General features: G+C 41.9%; 1 long non-coding RNA gene across 3 annotated transcripts in view; it reads right to left on the bottom strand.

Annotated features, from left to right (window-relative positions):
• LOC122210641 overlaps positions 1-23,588 on the bottom strand; it is a 142,451-nt gene that overhangs the window by 22,293 nt on the left and 96,570 nt on the right. For 2 of the 3 annotated variants that reach the window (XR_006198179.1, XR_006198170.1), the window contains exon 2: positions 7,105-7,235. This is a non-coding gene — a long non-coding RNA (uncharacterized LOC122210641). Of the gene's footprint in view, positions 1-7,104; positions 7,236-12,251; positions 12,421-23,588 lie in introns of those variants that run through there. The other variant, XR_006198163.1, reaches the window with a different exon arrangement.

Genomic DNA, 23,588 nt, shown 5'->3' with positions numbered 1-23,588 from the left:
CACCTTTAAGGATATCTGTTATTAGGATTCTGCATGTCATATACGGAAGTTAACTGAAAGCGAGTTACAAAAAAAGAAGACAATGAAAAGAACATGATAGGCTTTTATAGAATAACGAATCTACCAAGCATAAAGTGATCATCAAGCACTTACCATATGTTCAAAACCACTCTGCATTTACCCAAGTACAGTACAGGATGTCTCCAGCTTTACACAGAAGGTGTGTGCCTAAGTTCATTGGTAGGTTTTTGTTTTGTTTCTTTTTTAACTCAGAACAAAATTCTTGTAGGCATGAATCTTTGTTCCTATATCATGTGTTTAGTAGACTTTTGTGAACTAGCTGAGGGTGTAGCCAGCATTTACTGTTTATGTGGAAATTGTTATCCACGTTTCAGTTTATAGCTCAGTACTGAGACTCACCACCCCATCCCCTCCCCCAGTCATGAAAAAAAAAATACAAGGACAGTTGTGGGAGGGGCAGGATCACCACCTTGGCCTCTGGGCTGTCTTCCATTACCTCTGAGCTCAGCTTCTTGAGTCCTCAGCCACTTGGTCAGTTCTTTTTTTTTTTTTTTTTTTTTTTAAGTTATTTATTTTGAGAGGAAGAGAGAATGTGAGCAGGGGGAGGGGCAGAGAGGGAAGCCGAGAGAGAGAGAGAGAGAGAGAGAGAGAATTCCAAGCAGGCTCAGCACTCTCAGCACAGAGCCCAATGTGGGCTTCGATCCCACAAACTGAAATCATGACCTGAGCCGAAATCAAGAGGTGGGCCCTTAACCGACTGAGCCACCCAGGCACCCCCACTTGGTCACTTCTTAAGGAGAGAATTGGCCCCCCCTTGAGTCTGGGCCGTCCTATGACTTCTGGCTTGGCACTTCACCTTTCCTGATTGAGTTGTCTTGAGGGCATTCTGAACTCCTCTCTTGGACCCATGTCCTCTCCATTGGCTCTTAGAGGGGTGAGAGCTCTAAGCGCCAGTCATGATCAGAAGAGGAAGGGATCCTGGACCATCTGGAGAGAAGAAAATCTTGGCTGGCTCAGTGGTCTGGGCTAGGCAGTTTTCCCTGGCTTGGCAGTAGACTCAGTCTGGGAGCTCTGTCTCCAGTTTCCCACGTCCAAGCAGGGAATCCAGCATTCATCACTTCAGATGACATGAGACGAGTGCACCAACTTGAGAATGAGAGGAGTAGTCTAGCAAAGGACCCATTTGCCCGAATTTACCAACAATCATCAAAGTCCTCTTGGTGGGGTTAGCACCCAACATCCACTTGTGGGACAAGTTCAGAGGCAATTCCAGGGACAGAGCATGTAGTCACTCCTGTCTTCAGTGGGCATTTTCAAATTTTCCTGCTTTTGCAGGGCCAGCATGAGGATGTGCTGAATGACTCTGGACAGACCTTATTTTGTTAGAGTAAGATGTACTCCAACTACTCTGCCATAAATGGGACTGGACCAATCTGTTGCAGAGATTCCCCTTGGCTGGCTTCCAAAGTAGAGTCTGGTCAGAGAACTCCAGCATGAGTTCTGATTTCAGGGTTGGGAGCAGTGGGGATAGGTACTCAGTACATGAAAAAATTGAGAACTTCATTTAGTTTTAAAAAGTACATTCAAGATCCTGATATAGCCTCACTATATCTAAGTGTAGAGATCTATAAATGAAATTACTTTCATTCCTCCCAAAGAGTGGTAGAAGGGTAAGTAAGAATTGTCCAAGAGCCAGGAAAAACTGAGAAAGTTTGGTCTTTTTCTGGTAGAAGAGGATGGTGGTAAGGAGTTCAAATTCAGTGTTATATTCAGGAGTATTTCAGAGCAGGCTCAAATACAGTCCAGGCACCAAAGTTCGAAAGAGCCAATGAAGGTTTGGGGGAGGGTTCAATGCAGGCAGTATTTAAGCTTCTGTGGGCAGTAAGAAATCTCAAATGAATCAGGGAGGAGTTGAGTCATCAGAAAAAATTCTACAAGGATTTATGAGAAGCATATCCTAGCCCTAGGGTTAAAGCGGGTGTCAACCTCACAAAAAAGCAGACTCTCCTGTTGGCTGGGTTTAGCTGGGCTGCTGACCGAGAACCTAGACGCTGAAGATCCAGGCTCAGGGTCTATTAGGCAGTCTTGTTACACACAGAATGGGGTGAAGGCCATCATACAACAGTATCATTGCCATTTAGGACTCTGCATCTATTGATGCAGGCATGAGTCATACACAGCTTGGCCATGGACTCTTTATAGAGCATCTCCTTCATAGTGAGAAGTAAGTGAATCAGTCAAAGCTCTTTTCACTGCAAGTAACAGAAATTCAACTCCAAAGTCTAAAGTGAAAAAGAAATCCATGGGCTGGATAACTAAAACGTACATGACTAAAACTTCAGAGGTGATGGCTCCAGCGATGTAATCTAGGATATGTTCTTCTCCACCTCCCACTTTTCTTTCTGTTATTTCAATAGTTAGTTTATAGGTAGCTGCAATAAGTCAGTTGACCTGGTGATAAGATGACCATTAGCCACTTCCAGATTTATTTTCTAATGTCCTTTCTTCTTCTAGTTGAAAGAGAGTCCCTACCCAGTAAATTCCAGAATCAAGTTTTATTTACCTCATTTCATCTTAGAAGGATCATTCCTGAACCAGTCACTGCATCTAGAGGGTTTTGGTACTCTTATTGGCCACTTACATCACATTGGGTGGACCCTCTCTGGTCACATGGATTAAGAAGTAAGAAAGAGATGTCTCCATGAAAATTTTTTGTACTATCATCAGAAAAAGTTGTAAATTTTTTTTTTTTTTTTTTTTTTTGGACAGCCAAAAGAAAAAAAAGATGTCCACTTCCAGGGACCAAAGACTATTAATAATGTTTGGCATTGGTAGAACCACAAGACTGATAAAATCATAGTGTGGTAAAACATGACAGCATGTCTTACAAGGTCTTGTATTTGTTTAGTGTTAGAGCTTTCACCCAGTGCTTTTCTCAAAGATTATGTTATTAAATATTTTTAAATTAAGTTAGCTACTTTATAAGAAAAAATATCATTTTCATTTTAAGGATGGCAACATTGATGCTCTGAAAGCTTAAACAAAAGACCCTTTTAGTAACAGGTAATCTGGGTTGTTGACAGACTTGGGGCATAAACCCAGCCTCCAAATTTACTATTTATTTTATTCCACTGCAACTGCATCTGGGCAAAAGGGGATTCCAAAGACTGCAGAAGGTTTGGCTCTTTATCCGGGAGATGATAAGGAGGGTCATCCATTGAGACAATACCCTTAAAGGAATAGTGGAGGTGTTTATACTTCTTTTCTCAACTCCAATAATGCATTTATTTGAACTAATCTCTCCTGCATTTATTTATTATTGTTATCATGAAGGCAAGATGTTGCATTTGAAGTTCTATAACTAAATGGAAATGTTTACAATCTACTATATCCCAAGAGGTACCCAAGTGTAATGACTATTTTCACACTTAAATACTGTTAAAGCTATAGAATATTGTTTAAATTATTGAGTCCTTTTGACACTACAACTGCATGTTGAATCCTCATTAATGAATGTGTTCATTTTTCTTCTTTCGATTTTAGCCCCTGTCATACATGGTGCTTAAGATGGTAGAACTTTCTAGAATAGAGATCCTCATAGGATTGCTCTACAATATTCAAATTGGTTTCTTCTTGAGACCAGCCGTTCACTTAGGCACCTTAAAGCACCTCTGGGGCCTTCTCTATCCACAACGCTTCTGCTCTGAATTCTCCACATACTATGGATATTTTGATATATGGATATATCATTTATAATGATATAAATGCTGCACTCCTCACTTTCTACAATGACAAAGTTTTCAGTGAAGATTATCTCTGATTTTCTTCTTGGTAGAGAACATTTCTGCGGGATAATTGGCACACTTGGGCGATGTTTTGCTAGGTTGAGACCTTATATATAACAGGGGCAGGCCTTATCTCTGTCATCTCACTTTGCAGGGCTCTGGAGAAAAGGAAAAAAAAAAACCTTCATTCCCCTCTTCCCCCGCCAAAAAAATGAACCTAGTGTTTGCTATCCGATTCCTGAAATTTCAGCCTTGGCTTAAACCACAATGAATTGTTGTCATCATAACTGCCAGCCTTGATCGGTATTGACAGATGGGTTCTGAGAGCAAATCCAGGTTTAGCAGGGAAAAGTGCCGTGGGGAGGACATTGAACTGTAATGCAAGTTCCCCAGGAATAAAAATCTTCTGAACTGTCGACAGTCATTTGCACTTTACTGGGGGAAGAAACTCTAAAAGGAAATGAAAACTGGAAGGAGAGGCAGTCAACACTGGGAGGAAGGACAGTGAGGGTGGTGTAGGATGGGGTGGTGGAGAGCCTCACCGTCATGGCTGGCTGTGACAAAATAAAGGAACATGTTTGCAGAACAGAATTCTTAAAGAGTATTTGAAGGCTGGATTTGAGGTCATTAAGCAACAAAGACTGTCCATTTTTGCTGACCCTTGAACTTACTACAGTGCGTGGGATAAAGGGACAGCTCAATGGATGTTGGTGTTTTTAATGAATTTTTAAATTAGTGAATATCTGGGTTTTATTCAATTAAGAAAAGCCTCTTTTCACTGACAAAAGACAATACCCCTGGCCAATGATTTTAGGAATGTACGCCTTTGGATCACTAGTGTGGACAAGCGAATACTTGATCATGGCAATGTTTTCTGGAATTAGGTCCAGTGCTCTTCTCAATATCCAAATAAAGAAACCCTAGAAATACTACTCTGATGCATAATCCCAATCTACTCAGGTTTCTGTACATCTTATAACAGCAATCATGTTACAGGTGCTTTAAAGAGAGATATTTAGGGGAGACTGGGTGCCTCAGTCAGTTGAGTGTCTGACTCTTGATTTCAGTTCAGGTCATGATGTCAGAGTCATGAGACCAAGCCCCATGCCTAACATGGAGCCTGCTTAGGACTCCTTCTCTCCTCTCTCTGCCCCTTCCCTGCTTGCACACACCCACACACGTGTTCTCTCTCTTTCTCACACACTCTCTCTCCCAAAAAAAAAAAAAAAAAAAAGAGAGAGACATTTAAATGGAATTGGAGTGGACTTTACAGGGCTCTTAATTTAAGGCACATAGTAGGAGGTCAGCAGAAACCCCAAACCACTCAATGGTTTGCCTCTTTTTCCATGCTGTTGCTTCCCTCTCCTCGGTGACTAGATCATCACCCGGTAACATTAACTTCCCTTTCACCTTCAAGTATTCTGCAGTTTGCATTTGAGATTATGCCGTCATTAATTAGAGCTGAAATTTGTTACCCATCTTCCTCCACATTTGCTATGTAGTCCTTGTCTATTAATACTGGGCTCCAGGAGGATATAAATAGATCCCAGGAATGTCCACAGTACCGAGATGTGGGGATCTCCATGAGGACTTCTCCATTATAGGGGGTGCATACCGTGTATCATCAGATGCCAGGAACCAACAATAAGGCAGTAAAGGCACTGGTGAGCCTACCAAGGACAAAATCTAACTGGTTGCAAATGTCACATAAGCAGGTTTTCTCTTCTTGGCTTTCTAGGTCAGAGGTCAGCAAACTTTCTTTTGCAACAGGCCAGACAGTAAGTATTTTAGTTTTGTGGGGCATACAGGCTCAGTCACATTGTTCCACCCCGCTATTGCAACAGAAACTGTGTGGACCATACACAGACAAACGGACATGGCTGGATTTGGCCCACAGCCACACCTATTCCAGATGATAATATAATACCTGACATTTTGAGTGTTATGTATCAGGTATATTATTTTACTTAACCTTCCCAGCAATGCTATGAAATGGGTACTATTATTTTCGTTCCCATTTTACAGATGTAAAATTTAAGTCTTACGTAGATTAAAGGAAGGTGCTTCCTATAACATAGCTAGAAATCAATACCATCAGGGTTTGAGTGTGACTGGCTAACTCAGGGCCTGCTTGGATCCTCGTTAAGGGAAAAGGGCTGATGTGGTGATGAGCATTGGGGGGGGGGGGGGGGGCCAACCTGAGAGGGTTGGGAGGAAAATCTTAAAAGATGGAAACAGAGGTGCCTGGGTGGTTCAGTCAGTTGGGCGTCTGACTTCAGCTTGGGTCATGACCTCATGTCATGATCTCAGGGTTAGTGGGTTTGAGCCCCATGTCATGCTCTGTGCTGACAGCTCAGAGCCTGGAGCCTGCTTCAGAGTCTGTGTCTCCCTCTTTCTCTGTCCTTCCCCCACTCACACTCTGTCTCTCTTTCTCAAAAATAAATATTTAAAAAAAATTTTTTAAATACAAATTGAAGATGGAAAGAGAATTTAACTATTAACCTTTGGTTGGTGTTTATTCTTCTTAGCTAGACTTGAGATATAGCATCACCTCCTTTGAGACTTGAGGATATCACAAAGTCAGTCATGAGCACCCCAAAGTTCTGGAAGCTGGTAAACCAGCCTTTTCTCAGACTCCCCGTGGTATTTTATTACCTAGAGAGGTCATGGCTTCTGGGAAAGGTGAGTAGTGGTCCCAGGAGAGTTAACAAGTAATAATTTGTTTTACTTTTATTTATTTATTTTTTTTGGTGTCAAAAAGGTGGTTTTATTAAAGCACAAGGACAAAACCCAAGGGCAGAAAGAGCTGCCAGTAATATTTTATAACTGAATCGTGCTTTCCAGTTCACAGACTCATTTGATGGTCACGGAGACCTATCTCTTGCTTTGTTCCTATTGTCCCCCTACTTGGAAAGTCTTCCAAATCGTCTTCCCTCAAGGCCTTGTTCAAATGTTTGTGCTTCCATGAAGCCTTCCCCAATGGCACCCGCCAGAATTAAAGTTTCTTTTACTTGAGTCTGGATCACTCTGCAGCCATCACCAGGATGACGTGATACTTTCTATTGTAAACATATACGCACTGGTCTTCCTTTCTATCCTCGTCTGTAAGTTCCGTGAATGCAGGAAGCATGCCTTTTCCTCCTTTTGTGCCCACAGAATTTGACATGGTTGAGTGGGAGCTAAATACCTGCTTCATTGGCTTAAATGTAATTATCCTCATAACAACCTTAGGGATAAAGCAGGGCAAAGGTTATCCTCTTTTGCAGATAAGGACTCTGAGGATGACAGAAAGACTTACTTGTCTTGGGCATCCCATGAGAAGGTGTTTGCTGGAATCTTCGTGCATTCTTTACTACATGGCTCCTCACTGCAATGAAACTGCTCCCGTGTTTTCAAGTTCCTGGTGGTATGGGTTTCCAGTGGCTCTAACTGTACATAAAGAAATTATAAAAGTTAAAACTTGAGTATTCATAACCGGCGAAAAGCCGTTGCTTATGGCATTTCTCATAGCAACAAGCATCGTCTTTGCACAACAACAATAATACCAAGGGAGATACTGCTGGGGGCAGTGACCAATGCATAAATCCACTCAAGACATGTTTAAACTCTCATTAAATGTGCTGTAAATTTGGAAACACAAACTTCTTTTTCTTCTTGAGGTATAACTTATGTATGAAATGATGTACAGATTTTCAGCGTGTGGTTCAGGGAGTCTGAGGCAGTTGAACACACTCTTTGTAAACACATAAGTTCTTATAAATCTAAATTGGTGTATGTGTGCAAGACAGCGTATGGTTCATTTGAGACAGAAAGGAGCAGAGACAGGGCACAAAGAGATGGGTCCAGAAAGACAACTTAAAGACAGATGTGTGAAAAGGGACAGAATTACTCACCAATTCTGACATGGTAAGTGGTCAAAGACATAAAATAAATGCCGAACCACCTAAATAGCTTTCTTAGAAAAAGAGTTCAGGGATTGCTGAGTGATTCAGGGATACGTGGGCAGAAAGGAAACGATGAAGTTTTGAGATCAAAAGCAGTTTCCTTTCTTTGACAACTCCATGCATACACACAAAGATAAAATCCTTCGTATCAAGGAAAAAAGCAAATTATTGATAGCTTCATTCCTGAAAAATAATTGGTCAGAGGAAAGAACTGTCAAAATGGCCTCAGGGGCAAGTCTTACATTCCAGAAGCTGAAATAATTTCTGCCCAACCTGATAAAGAGATGTGGTGAAAAAGTCACATCAAGACTGAACTTGTTGTCTACTGTATGGATTTATGGGATAGAAGATTTTTGTTTTCTGTACTCCAACTCTTAGTTTTTTAAACTCACACCCACACACATACACACAGCAACTTTCAAGCTTTTAGTTTCACCGAACAAGTCAAAGAGTAAATCATGTTTCCATATTTCACATCCCTAGTAACCAGACTGAGTTAAGTTACTAAGACGTCAGAAGTAAGGAATATTCCAGGAACACTGGCTTCAGATGATATTACAGGATCTGAAAATGTGACTCAGTACTTCCTTATCTTATCTGGATTGCAAGTTCCCTGGGTTGGCACAAGGCTTCTTTAACCAGTGATTGGCCTTACATACCACTCAATGATCCGTTTTATAAAATCAGTAGTATCTAGAACTGCAATATTGAATTGGATTGCTTTTTGGAGGTCTTGAAGCAGAATGCCATTTAACCAGAGAAAAGTTATAAATCAGATTGGCATATTCTTTTCACAACTCTTTCCATTTTGCACACAGGCCTGTGGTGCAAGACCCTGGAGTTAGACAGCCTGGGCTTATTAGATCCTGATTCTACCACTCCATTGGCCGCATGACCTCTGGTAAATGACTTAATCTCTCTGTGCCAATTTGCTCATTTGCAGCATAAGGAAAATAGAGACACTGTGAGGACTAAATGAATAATAGCCATTCATTCATTGACCAAATATGTATTTTCTTGAGCACCAAGTATGTGCCAGGCAGTGTTTTAAGCTCTGGGGAAAACAATAGTGAACAGAACAGGTGAATGTACCGGCCCTCATGGAGGTTACATTCCAACCCAAGAGACAGACAATAAACAATGTCAGATGGTGGTAAGGACTGTAAGAGAAAAGAAAAACAGTAACAGAAATAGGAGGTGGGGGGTTGCTATTTAGAGTGCCCAGGGACAACCTCACTGAGGTGACCTTTGACAGAATAATATCTACACATAAGCAAGCATTTAATAAGTGTTACTGTTGGGGTGCCTGGGTGGCTCAGTTGGTTAAGCGTCCGACTTCGGCTCAGGACGTGATCTCACAGTGGTGAGTGCTCTCAAGCTTGCGAGTTCAAGCCCAGCGTCGGGCTCTGTGCTGACAGCTCAGAGCCTGGAGCCTGCTTCGGATTCTGTGTCTCCCTCTCTCTGACCCTCCCCCGCCCATGCTCTGTCTCTCTCTGTCTCAAAAATAAACATTAAAAGAAAATTTTTTTTTAAAGTGTGGACAACTGAGTCCCACTTGACCTTTAATAAGTGTTACTGTTGTATCATTAATAATTAGACCCATACTTAGCAAATTTACTTATGACAAACTCCCAAGGGATCTGAAGATGTTAAATTTTCGCCCAGGAGATTGTAATTGCCATGAAATACAACCCTAACTGCTACTATGTGCTTTGGCAAACTATGGGCCGTGCCTTCTCCCGCTGCCCCTTTATTCCCACCATCTCACCTCTTCCTTGACATCTAAATATAAACGTCATCTTCCCAGATGCTCCAGCCTGGGGTGTGCGTATACCTGCACGGCACTGTTTTCTTTTTTTTAATTTTTCTAGCATTTCTCTCTCATACAATGAATGATAGTCTTACATTATTTATTCTTATTTATTTAAGTCTGTCTCCCCACTAGACTGTATTTTCCATGAGGGCAGGGTTGGTATCTGCCTTATTTACCTCTAAACTATGCGCTCCCTCCATACCCGGCCTAGTAAATGGATAACTGGGTGGTTAGAGGTCTCTAGTTACCAAGGCCTGTGATCAGGCAAATGGAGTCGGTAGGGTACCCACATCTTGGGCATCTGTGTCATGTGTGTTTTCTCATACCTCCACTCAGCATAGTTCGAACTTCCCAGTATTTTTAAAACAAAAAAATTTTTTTTTAATGTTTATTTATTTTTAAGAGAGAGAGAGAGACAGGGTGTGAGCAGGGAAGCAACAGACAAAGAGGGAGGCACAGAATCCGGAGCAGGCTCCAGGCTGAGCTGCCAGCACAGATCCTGACCCAGGGTTTGAACCCACAAGCAGTGAGATCATGACCTGAGCCGAAGTCGGATGCTTAACCAACTGAGTCAAGGGTGTCCCTGAACTTCCCAGCATTTCAACTGGAGACACAGATCAAAGCTAACCTACAAGACAAACAGTCTTTGAAGAAACAGACAATAACCATCCCAAATTAAGACCCAAGTTTACTATTCTAGGAAAACAGAAGAAATCCCCCAAAGGGAAATGGCGTCTGCTTTGTGCAGCCTGGTATTTAGATCTTCTTGGCACAATCTTATTTGTAGTCATTGTTCTGGACCAGCTATAAGAACCTTGACAAAGACAAACCATCAAAACTCTAATTCACGACATGGAGAAAAGAGGTGTCACATTCAGATTTTGAGTTATTAACCAGGAGGTACACAGAGATGGCCGGTCAGCACGTCACGTGTGAGTGTGCGTGCGCACACATCGGAAAGGGCTTGGGACAAACCAAAGCGGGGCTGAACAGGTCAGCTTGAGGGGCAAAACTGGTGTTTTGATTTTTCTCTACAAAGCAGGGTGGCTAGGAAGCAATAATAACCATAGCATCACCCCCTAGGGTATCAGAACACACACACCACAGCAGTCACAAAAAAGAGGAAGTCCAGTGCTGGACAGACAGAGGCGTGGTTTTCGGAACATGGTGTGGCTCACCCTGTGCATCAGTGAAGCGATTCAGCAGGGCCAGGAAGTGAGTGGAACACAGCACAGCGAAGGGCTGTCTGTCTGGTTTATAGATTATCCCACCCCTTTGTCAGGCCCCCCTCCTCACCTACAATTTCTTATTATAAGCCTCAATCACTCTCCACTAGTGGGCAAGCCTCAAGTAGAAGTAAACTAGAACACTAAGTTGCCAACTGTTACTCCAAGCCAACAATGGGATAGCATTGGTTTAGCTATTGGTTTATTAATTTGTCTACCTACAGGATTCACTTTTCTAAGCTATTTTTTACTTTCCTCCTGGCTCCACCCTCTAGTACAATAGATTAGCAGGAACAAAATCAAAAGCTTTCTCTTCTCCCCACTTCTAAGATAGGGTTCCATAGGGTAACGGAGAGCGTTTCCTGAGGGAAGGCAAGCATGGGTAAGCATTAAGCCAGGACCATTCTAAGAAAAAAGAAGGCATTTCAAGGGGGAGCAGGTAAACAGGAGGGTAAAGAAAACGGCCAGGGTTCAGGAATGGATTCACACTGAGAAAGTAACTAGAGTGAACATCACTGCTCTATAGGAAGCAGAGGACAACGCCAAGGGACAGGCTGACACCAGGGAGGAGAGTGGACTGTTAATGGTTTCGTTACGGTTTCCTTATACAGAGCAGATGAGAATCACAGAGCAAGCCGCCAACTCAAAAGAGGAAGCCCACTGAAGAGAAGCCAACGGGGAAGTTGTAGGATGAACGACTGAGGGTAGGTGGGGGTGGGCAGGGAAGGAGAAGGAATCACGTCATTGGCTATGTTTCTAGAGTAAGACAAGAGTTCTTCTCCCCTGTGCCACAGGGGACCCATGTGACATGATTGATTTCACACCCCGTAAAGGAGCATTTAAAAAGAAGCCTGGCTGGTTTTGAAATATGAGGCCATGGTGTGGCTGACTGTACATTTTTGGCTCTTTGTTTTTTTCTCTGCAAGGCAATTACTTTAAGTGCTTAACATCAATCCAGAAAGGAAAAATGAGGGCATCATGTTGTTTGGTGGGAAGGCTGGGGAGGGCGGCCTCCACCATCTCCCTGCCACCTATAAACATGGCATAGATAGAAAATGACCCCCCTAGATCCTGCGTCCTGACTACAATGGCAAAGGAACACATAAAGGCCCAAGAGCATGAGGTAATATTCGTTGTGTCAACAATCGCATGTTACAAATGCTGAAGGTGAGTGAAACTTGCCAAGTGTTAATGGAACTGTTGGAAACAGATACAACTGGGCACCTGCTACAAGCCTCGTGACCTGGCCCACTGCACCTGAGCTGGGGCCAAGCGGGCTGTCTCTCTCTTTTCTTCTCTCCCGTTGGATCAAAATAAAGGTTGTTCCTGAATGTTTTTTAGAACCTGGCCTGACCCCAGAGCAATCAGCCAATGTCTGAAGGTGTGCGGGGCATCAGATGCTAGGGAAGAAAGGCCCCTTGCAGTTAGCTGCAAATGCCCCAGGGGCTTCCCAAGCTCTCACTTTGATCTTTCCTTCGGCTGGTGTTGTCCCTCGATGGCGATGGCGGAGGCAGCACAGAAGGGTCGGTAGAGCCATCTCAGAACTCAGAGTCCCTAGAAAATTTTGTGGAATCCATGCAAAGGGCTGATGTTGAAAGGAATACCCAAGCAAATGCCCCAAAACTTCTGGTGCTATTAGTTCACCTGGAAGCAAGAGAGACCACCTAACCTATAGGAAGCCCTCCACACTTACTTATAAAATTGATTAAATAATTCTGTCCTTCAGGAAACATCAAATAATGGAGATGACAAAGAAAGGAGGGAATTCCCCCCTCCCCTGGCCCCAGCACACAAAAGTCTATATAGGAAAATACATGCCTTTAAAACAGGCTCAAGTTAGGAACATGATGGCACAATAATCCCTTTGCATTTTTCTAACTTGGTTTATAGATATTTTCAAAAATAGAGAAAAGTAGAGAGAATAATAGAATGAACCCCCATGTCCCCGCCATGCAGCCTCAACAAGTATCAACATACACCCTTCCTATTTGATCAGGTCCCATTCCTCTTTTTTCTGGGAATAAAGAAAAATCCCAGACATATCACCCCATAAATATGAAGGAATCTATTTGTAAAAGATTATTTCATTTGTGTTCTTTACAGAGATTTCTCCCTGAAATATTGAGAATTTACATAGAAAAATTAAGAGAGAAGAGCCTCAGGGAGGTGATGACAGAGTTTTTGGGACTCCTTCCTGCCTACCTGCTTCACTCTGGGGAGTCATCCAAAGTCGGGGGTGGACATATTGTACGGAACACTCTTTTTGGCAGCCTCCTCAGCACCCTGGCCCTGGAAACTACTCCAGCACCCACGGATAGATCGCCAGTAGTAATGTCTGCCCACCTGGGTTGGGTTGTTTCAAGGGTAGAGACTTTAGGCCAAGGTGGGCCAATGAGATTCCCTCTGCTGGGGAGTTGAACTTGAAAGCAGAAAAACATGACCTAGACTGAAAGAAAATGTCCCCTCAACTCTGCTGCTAACAGCCTGGAAGCCACCCTTCCCCAACCCTGGGAATCTTGGAAAGTTTCTCAGTCACCTCAAAGCTGGGAATGGACTCATTAATATTTGATTAGACTCCATGAGGACACCTACAATCTTTGTAACAGTTTTCCCTTCCGTACATCAGGCAGACAGAACAGACTTTTACTGTTGCAGCAAAAGGTCTTTGCTGTAGATCTCTTTGAAAGGATACCATGGCCTAGAGATGCCAGCAGCACAAAACTAACACAGTGGTGTCGATGTTATGAAACGAATCTTGTAGGTCATGTTCACTGCGGCCTCCCCAACAGCCAGCACAGTGCCCAACATGGAGTGGTGATTGTTCGTTATCTATTTGTTGAATAAATCCAGTCTGGATCCTCCCAGGAGAGAGAAGATGGAGGGATCTGCTCACCGTGGAGGAAGTCCTAGTGTCTTGTTAGACACATGGGTTTGGCTCTCGCCCTGCCACTTTCTTTCTGGGCAAATGAGTCACTTAACCACTTTGGCCCTCAGTTTCCTCATCTATAAACTGGTGATTATAAACTTAACCAGCCTTACAGAGATATTGTGAGACTCAGATGAGGTCATGCTATATGAAAGTGCTTTGTAAACTGTAAATTGTTTGCAGATGAAAGGTGTTATTATCTTTTCTAGCTGGGGATTCCATTCTGCCTATCTCAGCCTTCTGGCCTGAGAAGACTTTAGGGCAAAAGTGGATGATGAATTGCCTTCTTCATATTCCCTGCCCGCCCCCCCCCCCCACCCACCTGGGCCCATTCTAAGCACTTTTAAGCTTGCTGTCTACTTTAAGGACTTTTTTTTTTTTTTTTTTTTGGTTAAACTGTGAGAGCCGGACACAGGGCTCGAACTCGTGAACTATGAGATCATGACCTGAGCCGAAGTCAGATGCTTAACCAACTGAGCCACCCAGGTGCTCCTAAGGGCTCTTTTTTTTTAGATTAAACTGTGATAAGCCTAAGAACTAAAATGATTCTTTTTTTCTAAAACCCATTGCTTCTCCATTCATCCCATTTAGGTACTCAAGAGAAATTGTGGGCATGTTAACTAATCCAAATGTCCCTCTGATAATCATTGGTGTAGAGGCAGGTAGAAAATCCACGCGTATCACCCCCCCCCCCTTTGGAGACTCACTCATTCATCTTACTGACTACAGAGATCTGTAGAAAGCACAAGGCAGAGGAGCAGAAGACATAAGTAACTGCCATTCTCAGTAAGACTTCCAGACGCAGCTCTCCCGCTTGGGAGGGCCACCAGGTTGGAAAGAAGCAAGTAGGTTGTCCTAGTACCTGAGTCATGAAACAGCTTGAACTTGTCCATTATCTGAACGGTGCAACACTTACAGAACATTGCTGCATTGTTCTGTGCCCTCAGGTTTCTCGGTGGCAGGCCAACCCTGGGCTGTGCCAACAAGTACATAGCTGTGATGATTTGTCTGCACCTACAGTCATTCATCTAATTGAGCACACTGGGACATCATGTCATAATGTTACTACCCAAGGAAACAGGAGTGGGGCTGTGGGGGAAGGGGATTACATCATCATTATTATTGTTATTCACTTATCAGATGATTATTAATTATACTTCAATTAAAGGCTTGCACTCTTTACAGGCATGAGCTCATCAGCCCTCACAATGCCCAAAGGAGGTCAAGAACCAGGAGACGGCTGATTCGCTCATGAATGCAGCTGACTTGAGCTTCAGAAATCCTGCAATCTTTTATCCCCTACTTCCTATTGGGGACCCCCAATTTTCCCCATGTATATGTTGCCCATACCACCAACCCAGCACTGTAAAAGTAGCAAGGATCAAATTTTCCTTTCTCGGCCCTTGCACGGGTTAAACAAAAAAAAAGCAAAGAAAAAACAGTTAATCACGAGGCGCTCCAAAGCAGCCAGCTCGCCTTCAAGATAAATATGCCCAGGGAGGTAACTTCACAGTGGATCTGCAAATTTCAATGAAGTCCTGCACAGTTCTTGGTTGACTTCTTGGCTAGGGGAGGTGGGTGGGGCCCGGCTTCGGTAATCAGGAAGTCGTTTGTTACTGGAGGTCAAAGAACAGGGCGTCAGAGGAGGGACAATAATTGGTGACTAGGTGCCAGAGCCTTTCAGAAGGGGCTAAGTTGAGGGGCAGGGGGCCACAGGCCTGTCACCTTTGCAAGATGAAGTCCCCGCCCCTGTCACAGCATCCCTGGGGCCCTGCTTTTCCACCCCAAGGGGCCTCGGAGCCATGGAGCACTGTCAACACCCAGCCATACCCCAAGCCAGAGGAGAGGTTTCCTCTTAAAATCAGGATCATATAGAACAACTGCAGAGTTTAGGGAGGTTTCTTCTTGTTTCTTTTCTTCCTTCCTTCTTTCTCTCTCTGTCTCTTTCTCTCTGTCTCTCTTTCTCCCGAAGAAAAGAATAGAGTGGAATCTCCCGGCAGGCAGGGGAAAATACAAAGTTCCTCAGTGGGCCAGATGCCCAATCCCACAACCTCCACACCTTCAGCCTGGCTACGGAGTTAATAAAACCTGAAGCAAATGGAAAACAGAGAAGTAGAAACCTGAGGCCCAAAGTGCTTTATCTTGAAAGAGATCAGCATTTTAGTTAGGGGCAAGGTTTATTAATTAAAAAGCCCTTGAAAGATGTAAATAAACAAATCCCTAGTTAGTTATCCTGTGCTGGGTTGGGGGAGGGAGTGGGAGTCCTGGGACTTTGTTCTATAAAGGGCACGGGCTTTGCAGAAGCATTTTGAGTAAAGGGAGTAAGGACTGTACCCTCCCCACCCCTCCTCACGGTAGCTTTACCCAATGAGGCTTGTAGTGATCTAATCTGAAAGAGATAAAACCCAATTTCCTCAGCTCTGGAGCTGATAAACACAAGCCAAAGACCAGCTCCATTCGAAGGGTGACAATTAAAGCTCTCAGGAATCCAACCAGTATGGTGTTCGAAAGGACAAGGACAAACTCATATTTCTCAATGCCATTCTGGGCAGCTGTACGCACCTGCCCTTTTGGTGGAATTTAACCCAGTGGAATTAGCATCGCCATCATCCAAGCTTTATGGGTTCAGCTAGACCATATCAGCACATGACCAGTCCAGCTGGCATATAACTTACTGATCACAAACACCAAACATGCCATTAATTTAGTATTCTGTAGGAAGGTAAACTTCCACAACAATAAATGCTAACATATTTCCTTACTGGTTAAGGAAGAGTCTAAAGTTCTAGAAATTATATAATCCCACATTGAGGGATGGTGACTTCTTATTGAAAAAACACACATGGCAAGGTATTATCTGGACTGCTGCAATATATTAGTTCTGCAGAGCAAATTCTGTTCTCTGGAGTACTTGGAAATAGTACAATGTTGCGTATGTGTTATCAGATGTGGAGACTGAGGAAGCACAGCAAAAGGAAAGAATATGTATGGTCATGGTCTCAACACCAAGAGGCTTCTCAAAGATATAATCCTGAGAAAAGTGGAGGGAAAATGGGTTGGAGATGGGGGACATTCCCCCAGGAAGTCAGCCATACTTTAGTTTGTTCCCCTGAGAACATATATTCCAACAAGACAGTTCTCCATTTGGAATAGAGTTGATCTTGGCTGGAACAGAAAACTTGCCTGTGGACATCCGGTGGTTCTTTTCTCTAACGCATAAGGAGGACATATTGTGAATACCTTACTAGGATCAAGACAGAAACAGTCTTGTTGAGCCCTTTATGGTTTTCAGTTTTGTTTTGTTTTGTTTTGTTCTGTTTTGTTTTGCTTTGCTTTAAGCACTAGAACCTGTCTGTTTAACTGAAAAAAAATTTTTTGGAGCTCAATTACATAAAACATAAATATGATATTTTACAAATATACATTTTAAACGTTTATATTTCTAGTATTTACTTATCCATCAATAAGAACAGAACAACAAGAGGGGGTCCTGGGTGTTTCAGTGAGTTAAGTGTCCAACTCTCGACTTCAGCTCAGGTCATGATCTCATGGTTCGTGAGTTCAAGCCCCCATCAGGCTCTGCACTGACAGCATGGAGTCTGCTTGGGATTCTCTATTTCTACCTCTCTCTCTGCCCCTCCCTGCTGGTGCTTGCTCTCTCTCTCTCTCTCTCCCTCTCAAAATAAATAAATAAATATACTTTTTAAAAAGGTATTTAAAAATAAAAATCATAAGAACAGCAAGGTAAGTTTGATGAACATAAATATCCGAAATTGGGTGTTACATTTTCCTTCGTATCAATTTCTGCATTCAAATTATTTCAATTGCCTATGCTTATGTTTGGGCCATTAAAAACAAATTATGTATTTCCAAGTAATTAGAAAATCCTAGTTCACACAGAGAAGTAGATGCAAAAGAAAAGTATGTTGTTTGTTTTTTTTTAACAGCCCTCCTTTCAATCATAGTATACCTTCAAATGAACTAATCTAAAAACTTGGGCAAGGTGTTGAAGAGATTTTAGTTTCAAAGTTTAACTACAATAATATTTAATGATGAATTGCATTTCTTATCATGATATACAAGTCAGCAGAAAACACCCCAACCTTAAGTGCTAAAATATCTCTAGTAAAATACGATACTTTGACATGTAGCCACACATGTGCCAAGACTATGAGCCTCAGCCTTGTTTGATATTTAATTGCACTGGATAGTAATGATACACATACATGAATTTTACTTGAGCAGAGTTTTTTACTTGGCCTAGTTAAAAAAAAAAAAAAATGTAAAAAGCCCGTGCAAAATTACCAACTTTTTTGAATCAATGACACATTTAGCAGAATTTCAAGTATATATCAAAGAAGGTAGACTTTGCATCCTGAAGAATTAACTTGTAGTCCAAATTAATGTATTGATGGCTCTCTGTACACAGAGCTGTGATATCTAACACATTTAGATGAATGTTTTTAGTATAGTTTCTTACATAAGTGAAATAGATTTAAAACATAAATTTGAATCAAACATCTGTAGAAATCCTAAAGAGCCTTCCAAGAAATCTATAGGTCAAGTATGGGTGGAGTTTGGGTTTTGGATGGAGGAAGAGAGATATACAAATGATGAAGGAAAGAAGGGGTCAGATTCTAAAAGATCTTATACATGATGTTAAAGAGTTTGAACTAGATTCTGAGAATCATGAGCAAGAGAGAAGCATAATAAGGTCTGCATTTTAGAGAGATCACACTGGATATGCTGTGGAAAATAATGGTTTTGGGTGGGGGTGATGGGGAGGGCAGCAAAGGAGACCAACTGATCAGTTAGGAAGTGCTATGGTATTCCAGGAGAGAGACGGTGGTGGCCAGTTCCAAAGTTACAGCACCATGGCAGGAAAGAACAGGGGTGCAATTCTAAGGTCATTTAAAAAGGTAGAGTTGACAGAATGCAGTCATTGGTTAGATGGAGGTCAAGAGATTAAAGAACAGAGGAGAAGGAGCTATGTTAAGTACTCTGGCATGGGCAGTGAGGTGAATGGTGTTCCCATCACCAAGGCGGGAAATCCTGGAGGACGTTGGAACGAGTGCGGAGAAAAGAGCTACTGAGTTCAAATGTTGGGTTTGAGATTCAAGTCAATAAGTAGTCACTGAGTCCCTGCAAAAACTATGCCAAACAGAGTCTAATGCATGAAGATAAATAAGCAGCAGATGTTTCCTGCACAAAACTTATAGCAAATGTAAACAAATAATCTGATTATAAGGCAGAAGGGGTCAGTGGTTTAAGGGAGGTACATATCTTTGGAAAAATAAGAAATGGCACCTGAAAAAGGTTCAGAGGTCTTTTTTTTTTTAATTTTTTTTAATGTTTATTTATTTTTGAGACAGAGAGAGACAGAGCATGAACAGGGGAGGGTCCGAGAGAGAAGGAGACACAGAATCTGAAACAGGCTCCGGGCTCTGAGCTGTCAGCACAGAGCCCGACACAGGGCTAGAACTCACGGACCGCGAGATCATGACCTGGGCTGAAGTCGGACGCTCAACCGACTGAGCCACCGAGGCGCCCCGAAAAAGGTTCAGAGGTCTTAAAAGATGAATATGATTTGGTTTTCTGGAGCTGAGAAAGGGGAAAGACAATCCAGGGAGGAACAACAGCATAAGCCAGAGATGGACGCAAAAAAAATGGGTGTGACATTTGTGGGGAACTAGAATAATTCAGTTTGTTTGGTTTGAGGTAAAGAAGTGCTAGGAAGGCTGAAAGGCAAACTAGTGTAGATTGGGGAAAGCCTCGACTGTCCCACTATATGGGGGGGGGGGGTCTATTCTGTATGTATGGGGAGCCAGGAAAAGGCTTTGACAGGGAAAAGCATGAGTTAATGGGTTCCAATCCCCTGAGGCATGGTTTGCTCCCTCCATTTCTGAGGCCATGGACTCTGACTGCAAGAGGTGCTGGGAAAGTAATGTCATCTATTCCCCCATCAATCTCCCCAGGTAAATGTCACTGTTAGTACAAAGGGAAATACCAGTGGCATGTGAAAAAACCACCGCAGCAGGGCCATCTGGGTGAAATCATTCCATCTGAGTCACTAACGCTGCTCTTTAACTTGTTGTGGAATCTTTGGTTTGTGGTGTGGGGGTGGATTAATTGGCAGAAATTACAGAAGGAGCTATTACTCCATCTTGATTTCGGGAGCTTGGGCAGAGATTTGAGAAACTCTTACTCTACTTTGGGGTCTGTGCCTCATTCGTACACTTAAAATAAGAGAGAGGAAGATCCTGACGTAATGAGGTGGAGTTCACATCCTATGCCAACGGTCCCAAGAATGCCTGAAATAGTTTGTCATCAGAATATAAAAATTGCACTTTCCTCCCAATATAAAGTAGATTGATTTGATAAACACTGAATGTAGAGCGTGGAAAAAAGAAAAGAAGACGTAAGAAATTCAGTGCAGGCAACTATTAATGCCATCTTAATTCTAACCGCTGCCAATGGAAAAACCACGAGAAATGAGTCTGAAAAGGTCAAGGTTTTTCCAAATCAAGGAAGTTTCTCCAGGCTTCTTAATTTGTTTATTTTCTGTCTGGCTACATCAGACTATGATACACCTGGTACGTATATCTATGGTTAGTTTTATGCACAAATACATATGCACACGCACATGTCAGAAAGGTAACAAGAAACCCACTTGTAGAGCTCTCTTTAGAAATTGTTTATTTAAATGTGCTTCGAAATTTTCAAAGATAAAAGTTTTTATCCCATTTGAGATCTCTCCTAAAACATCTGGAAGCTTACACAGATTACTAAACAATTCCAAATTAGTAGTCCTAGCCAAATAAATAAGTATACACTGGAGAAGGAAACTGAGAAGAAATTTATTAGGAGTTATCATCAGAGACACTCAATTAGAAATGACCACTGTCGGGAGAGTTAGAGAGCAGACAACCAGAATGTTTCTTTCTAGCTAAGCCAAGTTGGATGGAGTGGTACACAGGTTTCTTCTAAAAGAAGCTAATGGAGGAGGAGTTAAGTATTAACACCCCAAAAGTAATTAGGACCTAACGTTCAGAAGATCAATACATTTGTTTTCTCCAACAAGTTGCGAATCACGAGCTAAAGTTTTTAACCTGATATGGAGAAGTAAAAAGCTTTAATTGCTTTAGAGTTCCAAAGTGCTAGAGACAAAGGTGAATGTTTTTTCCAAAGACTTTTGACTAAGAAACAAGATTCAGGTAAACTAAGATGAAGTAACTAACTAACTTAGATGAAGCGATGGTAAGTATTCATGTTAAATACTTGTCTTTATATCTTACTCTAAGTTGCTTTGTTTAATGCAAGGTTAAGCTATTAGTGAATCAATGATGGCAGTTACCTGAACTGGAGGCATAGTTCTTGGGAAGTAAGTAACATCTGAAGGATTTTTTTTTTTTTAACTGAAACTCATAAAATTGACCACTAGATCTCAACTAGATAGTTGAGATTTTTTGCTTGAATTACATAGTGTGATCCTGCCTTTCAGTGAGGAAGATCTGAATGAGCCAAGCTGCGTATTTCCATGTAGAAGTCTGCTCCTGGAAAACTCAAAGCAAACCAAAAATTCTCTTATATTGCTTTCAGCCTTAGCAAAATATTCTTGGAAACATTATAAAAGCACCTAGATACTACAGTAGTCAGTCTTATAGAGACAGCTAGAAGGATAGTACCTAAGTATTTACACTCTTAGTTCCAAATTCCATCCTGAAAGGTGGTGTTTCCTATGTGACTTCTGGCAAATGAGTTGTGCATATTAATGAACCAAAGGATCAGAAAACACCCACTGCTTGTTAGCTATCCTGGGATTCTCCTGGGATGCATATGGAAAGCTTCAACCAAGACCATATTCGTCTTACTTTTGTTCTTTTTAGGACATTATTATTGTGTTACATGTTTTAATTTCACCAGAATATTCAATTCAATTGATTGTAATTTTAAAGGATATTGCAATGTTTTATTCTTACCCAGGGGAAAAAAAAAAAAAAACCTGTATGAATGGATGAGGGAAACGTGGCATAGAAAAGTCTTTCTGCCCATCCTCCTTTTAACAGCTCAAATCCTACTTAAAAGCTTCTCTGACCCAAATCCAATTCTTGTGGAACGGTAGTCAAGAATGTGGAATTTGCCATCAAAAACACCTGTCTGAGTCAAGTCTGGCCTCTACCACTTAAAGCTCTGTGGCCTTGGACAAGTTACGTGACATCTCTGAACCTCGGCTTCCTTATCTGTAATAATAAATAATAATAGCCCATTACTTGCTTTGAGAATTAAGAGTAAAGTACTTAGCATGATATCTGACACATAGTGAGCATTCAACACATGTTAGCCATTCAGCAGTAGTAGTATTTTATGCTATTTTCAGCATATTCAAAGTATGTGATAAACTGGAAACTCTCTATACCAAAGATTCCAAGCAGTGACCCATAGGTCAAATTGTGCTTAGCCAACACAGTGGCTTTTTAAATGTATGAATCTGTGGGGCTCCTGGGTGGCTCAGTGGGTTAAATATCCAACTATTGATTTTGGCTCAGGTCATGATCTCACAGTTTGTGAGTTCGAGCCCCGAGTCGGGCTTTGCACTGAGAGGGCAGAGCCTGCTTAGGATTCTCTCTCTCCTCTCTCTCTCTGCCCCTCCCCCACTCGTGCCGTCTCCTTCTCTCTCTCTCTGTCTAAACAAATAAAATAAATAAAATAAATGTATGAATTTGATTTATACCTGGCATTTATTCTTTATTGAGCTATCATATCCTATCATGATTTATTGTTGCTTCCCATATTTGCATTACTTGTAACGCATGACCTGTCATGGACCCATGACGGCATTTGAGTTTGTGACTACTGATCTAAACTTTTGATTTTGTATCCTAAAAACTCAAAGGAAGAGGAAGAAAGACTGGCCAAACTTCAATGGCTATTATCAAGAAGGGGAACTGAGGAGAGAGTGGGCAGGAGATGTTAAAAATTTGCTTCACTGATCACTGCCCCAGGACTTAAAATTTTCTGTCTATTCCACTTAGTAAGCACTTAACCAGAGACTGACTTGTATTTAGCCATGTTTGTTTTATCTTACAAAGAAGCCTGAAATCTTCTTGAGGACAAGACTCAAGTTACATACTCTTTTTTTTTTAATTTCTCACAACACTTACCTCATTTCCTTCCCACAGTAACATTTCAGTTAATATATTTTCAAAATAACACTACAGTGCATTCACTGAGCCCCTACTATATGTCAGTATCCTATATTGTAAATGCTTTGCTGCATTTATCCTGATCAATCTTTTCAATAACCAAATGAGACAGGCACTATTATTAGACCTCCTTGTTAGAGGAGAAAAAACCTGAAACTACAAAGGTTATGGAACTTGCCCCAAATCACACAGCTGGGAAAGGGCAAAGCCAAGAGTGAAACCCTGGTCTGTCTGGTACCAAAGACCATACTTTTCACCACTTTTGGATATTGCCTCCCAAATAAGTAAGCCAACAAACATTTCTTGATTAATTAGATGCTGAATAGCTGGACATGAATGAACTTTTTAAGCTCACTTGTAATATCTAGGTCAGTTGGCAATAACTAGATATTTACTGTTGTGGATGCTGGAATTTGAGTTTTATGCAGTCAGCAGAAAGTTTTGTGAAGCTTGTGCCCCCAAGGATAAATGAATGAATGAGATAATGTCACAGAAACAAATAATTATAAAACAATGTAATACAACTTTAATACCATCTGGGAAGATGCTTCGGAAACATAGAAGGCAAACTTATCTTAAAATAGTTTAGGGTGGCTGGGTGGCTCAGTCGGTTAAGTGTCCGACTTCAGCTCAGGTCAGGATCTCACAGTTCACGGGTTCAAGCCCCGCA

Source organism: Panthera leo, chromosome A1, assembly GCF_018350215.1.
Source record: "Panthera leo isolate Ple1 chromosome A1, P.leo_Ple1_pat1.1, whole genome shotgun sequence".
Lineage (NCBI taxonomy): Eukaryota > Metazoa > Chordata > Mammalia > Carnivora > Felidae > Panthera > Panthera leo.
Note: the sequence above shows the minus strand (reverse complement) of the source record. Positions and strands in the feature narration are given on the sequence as shown.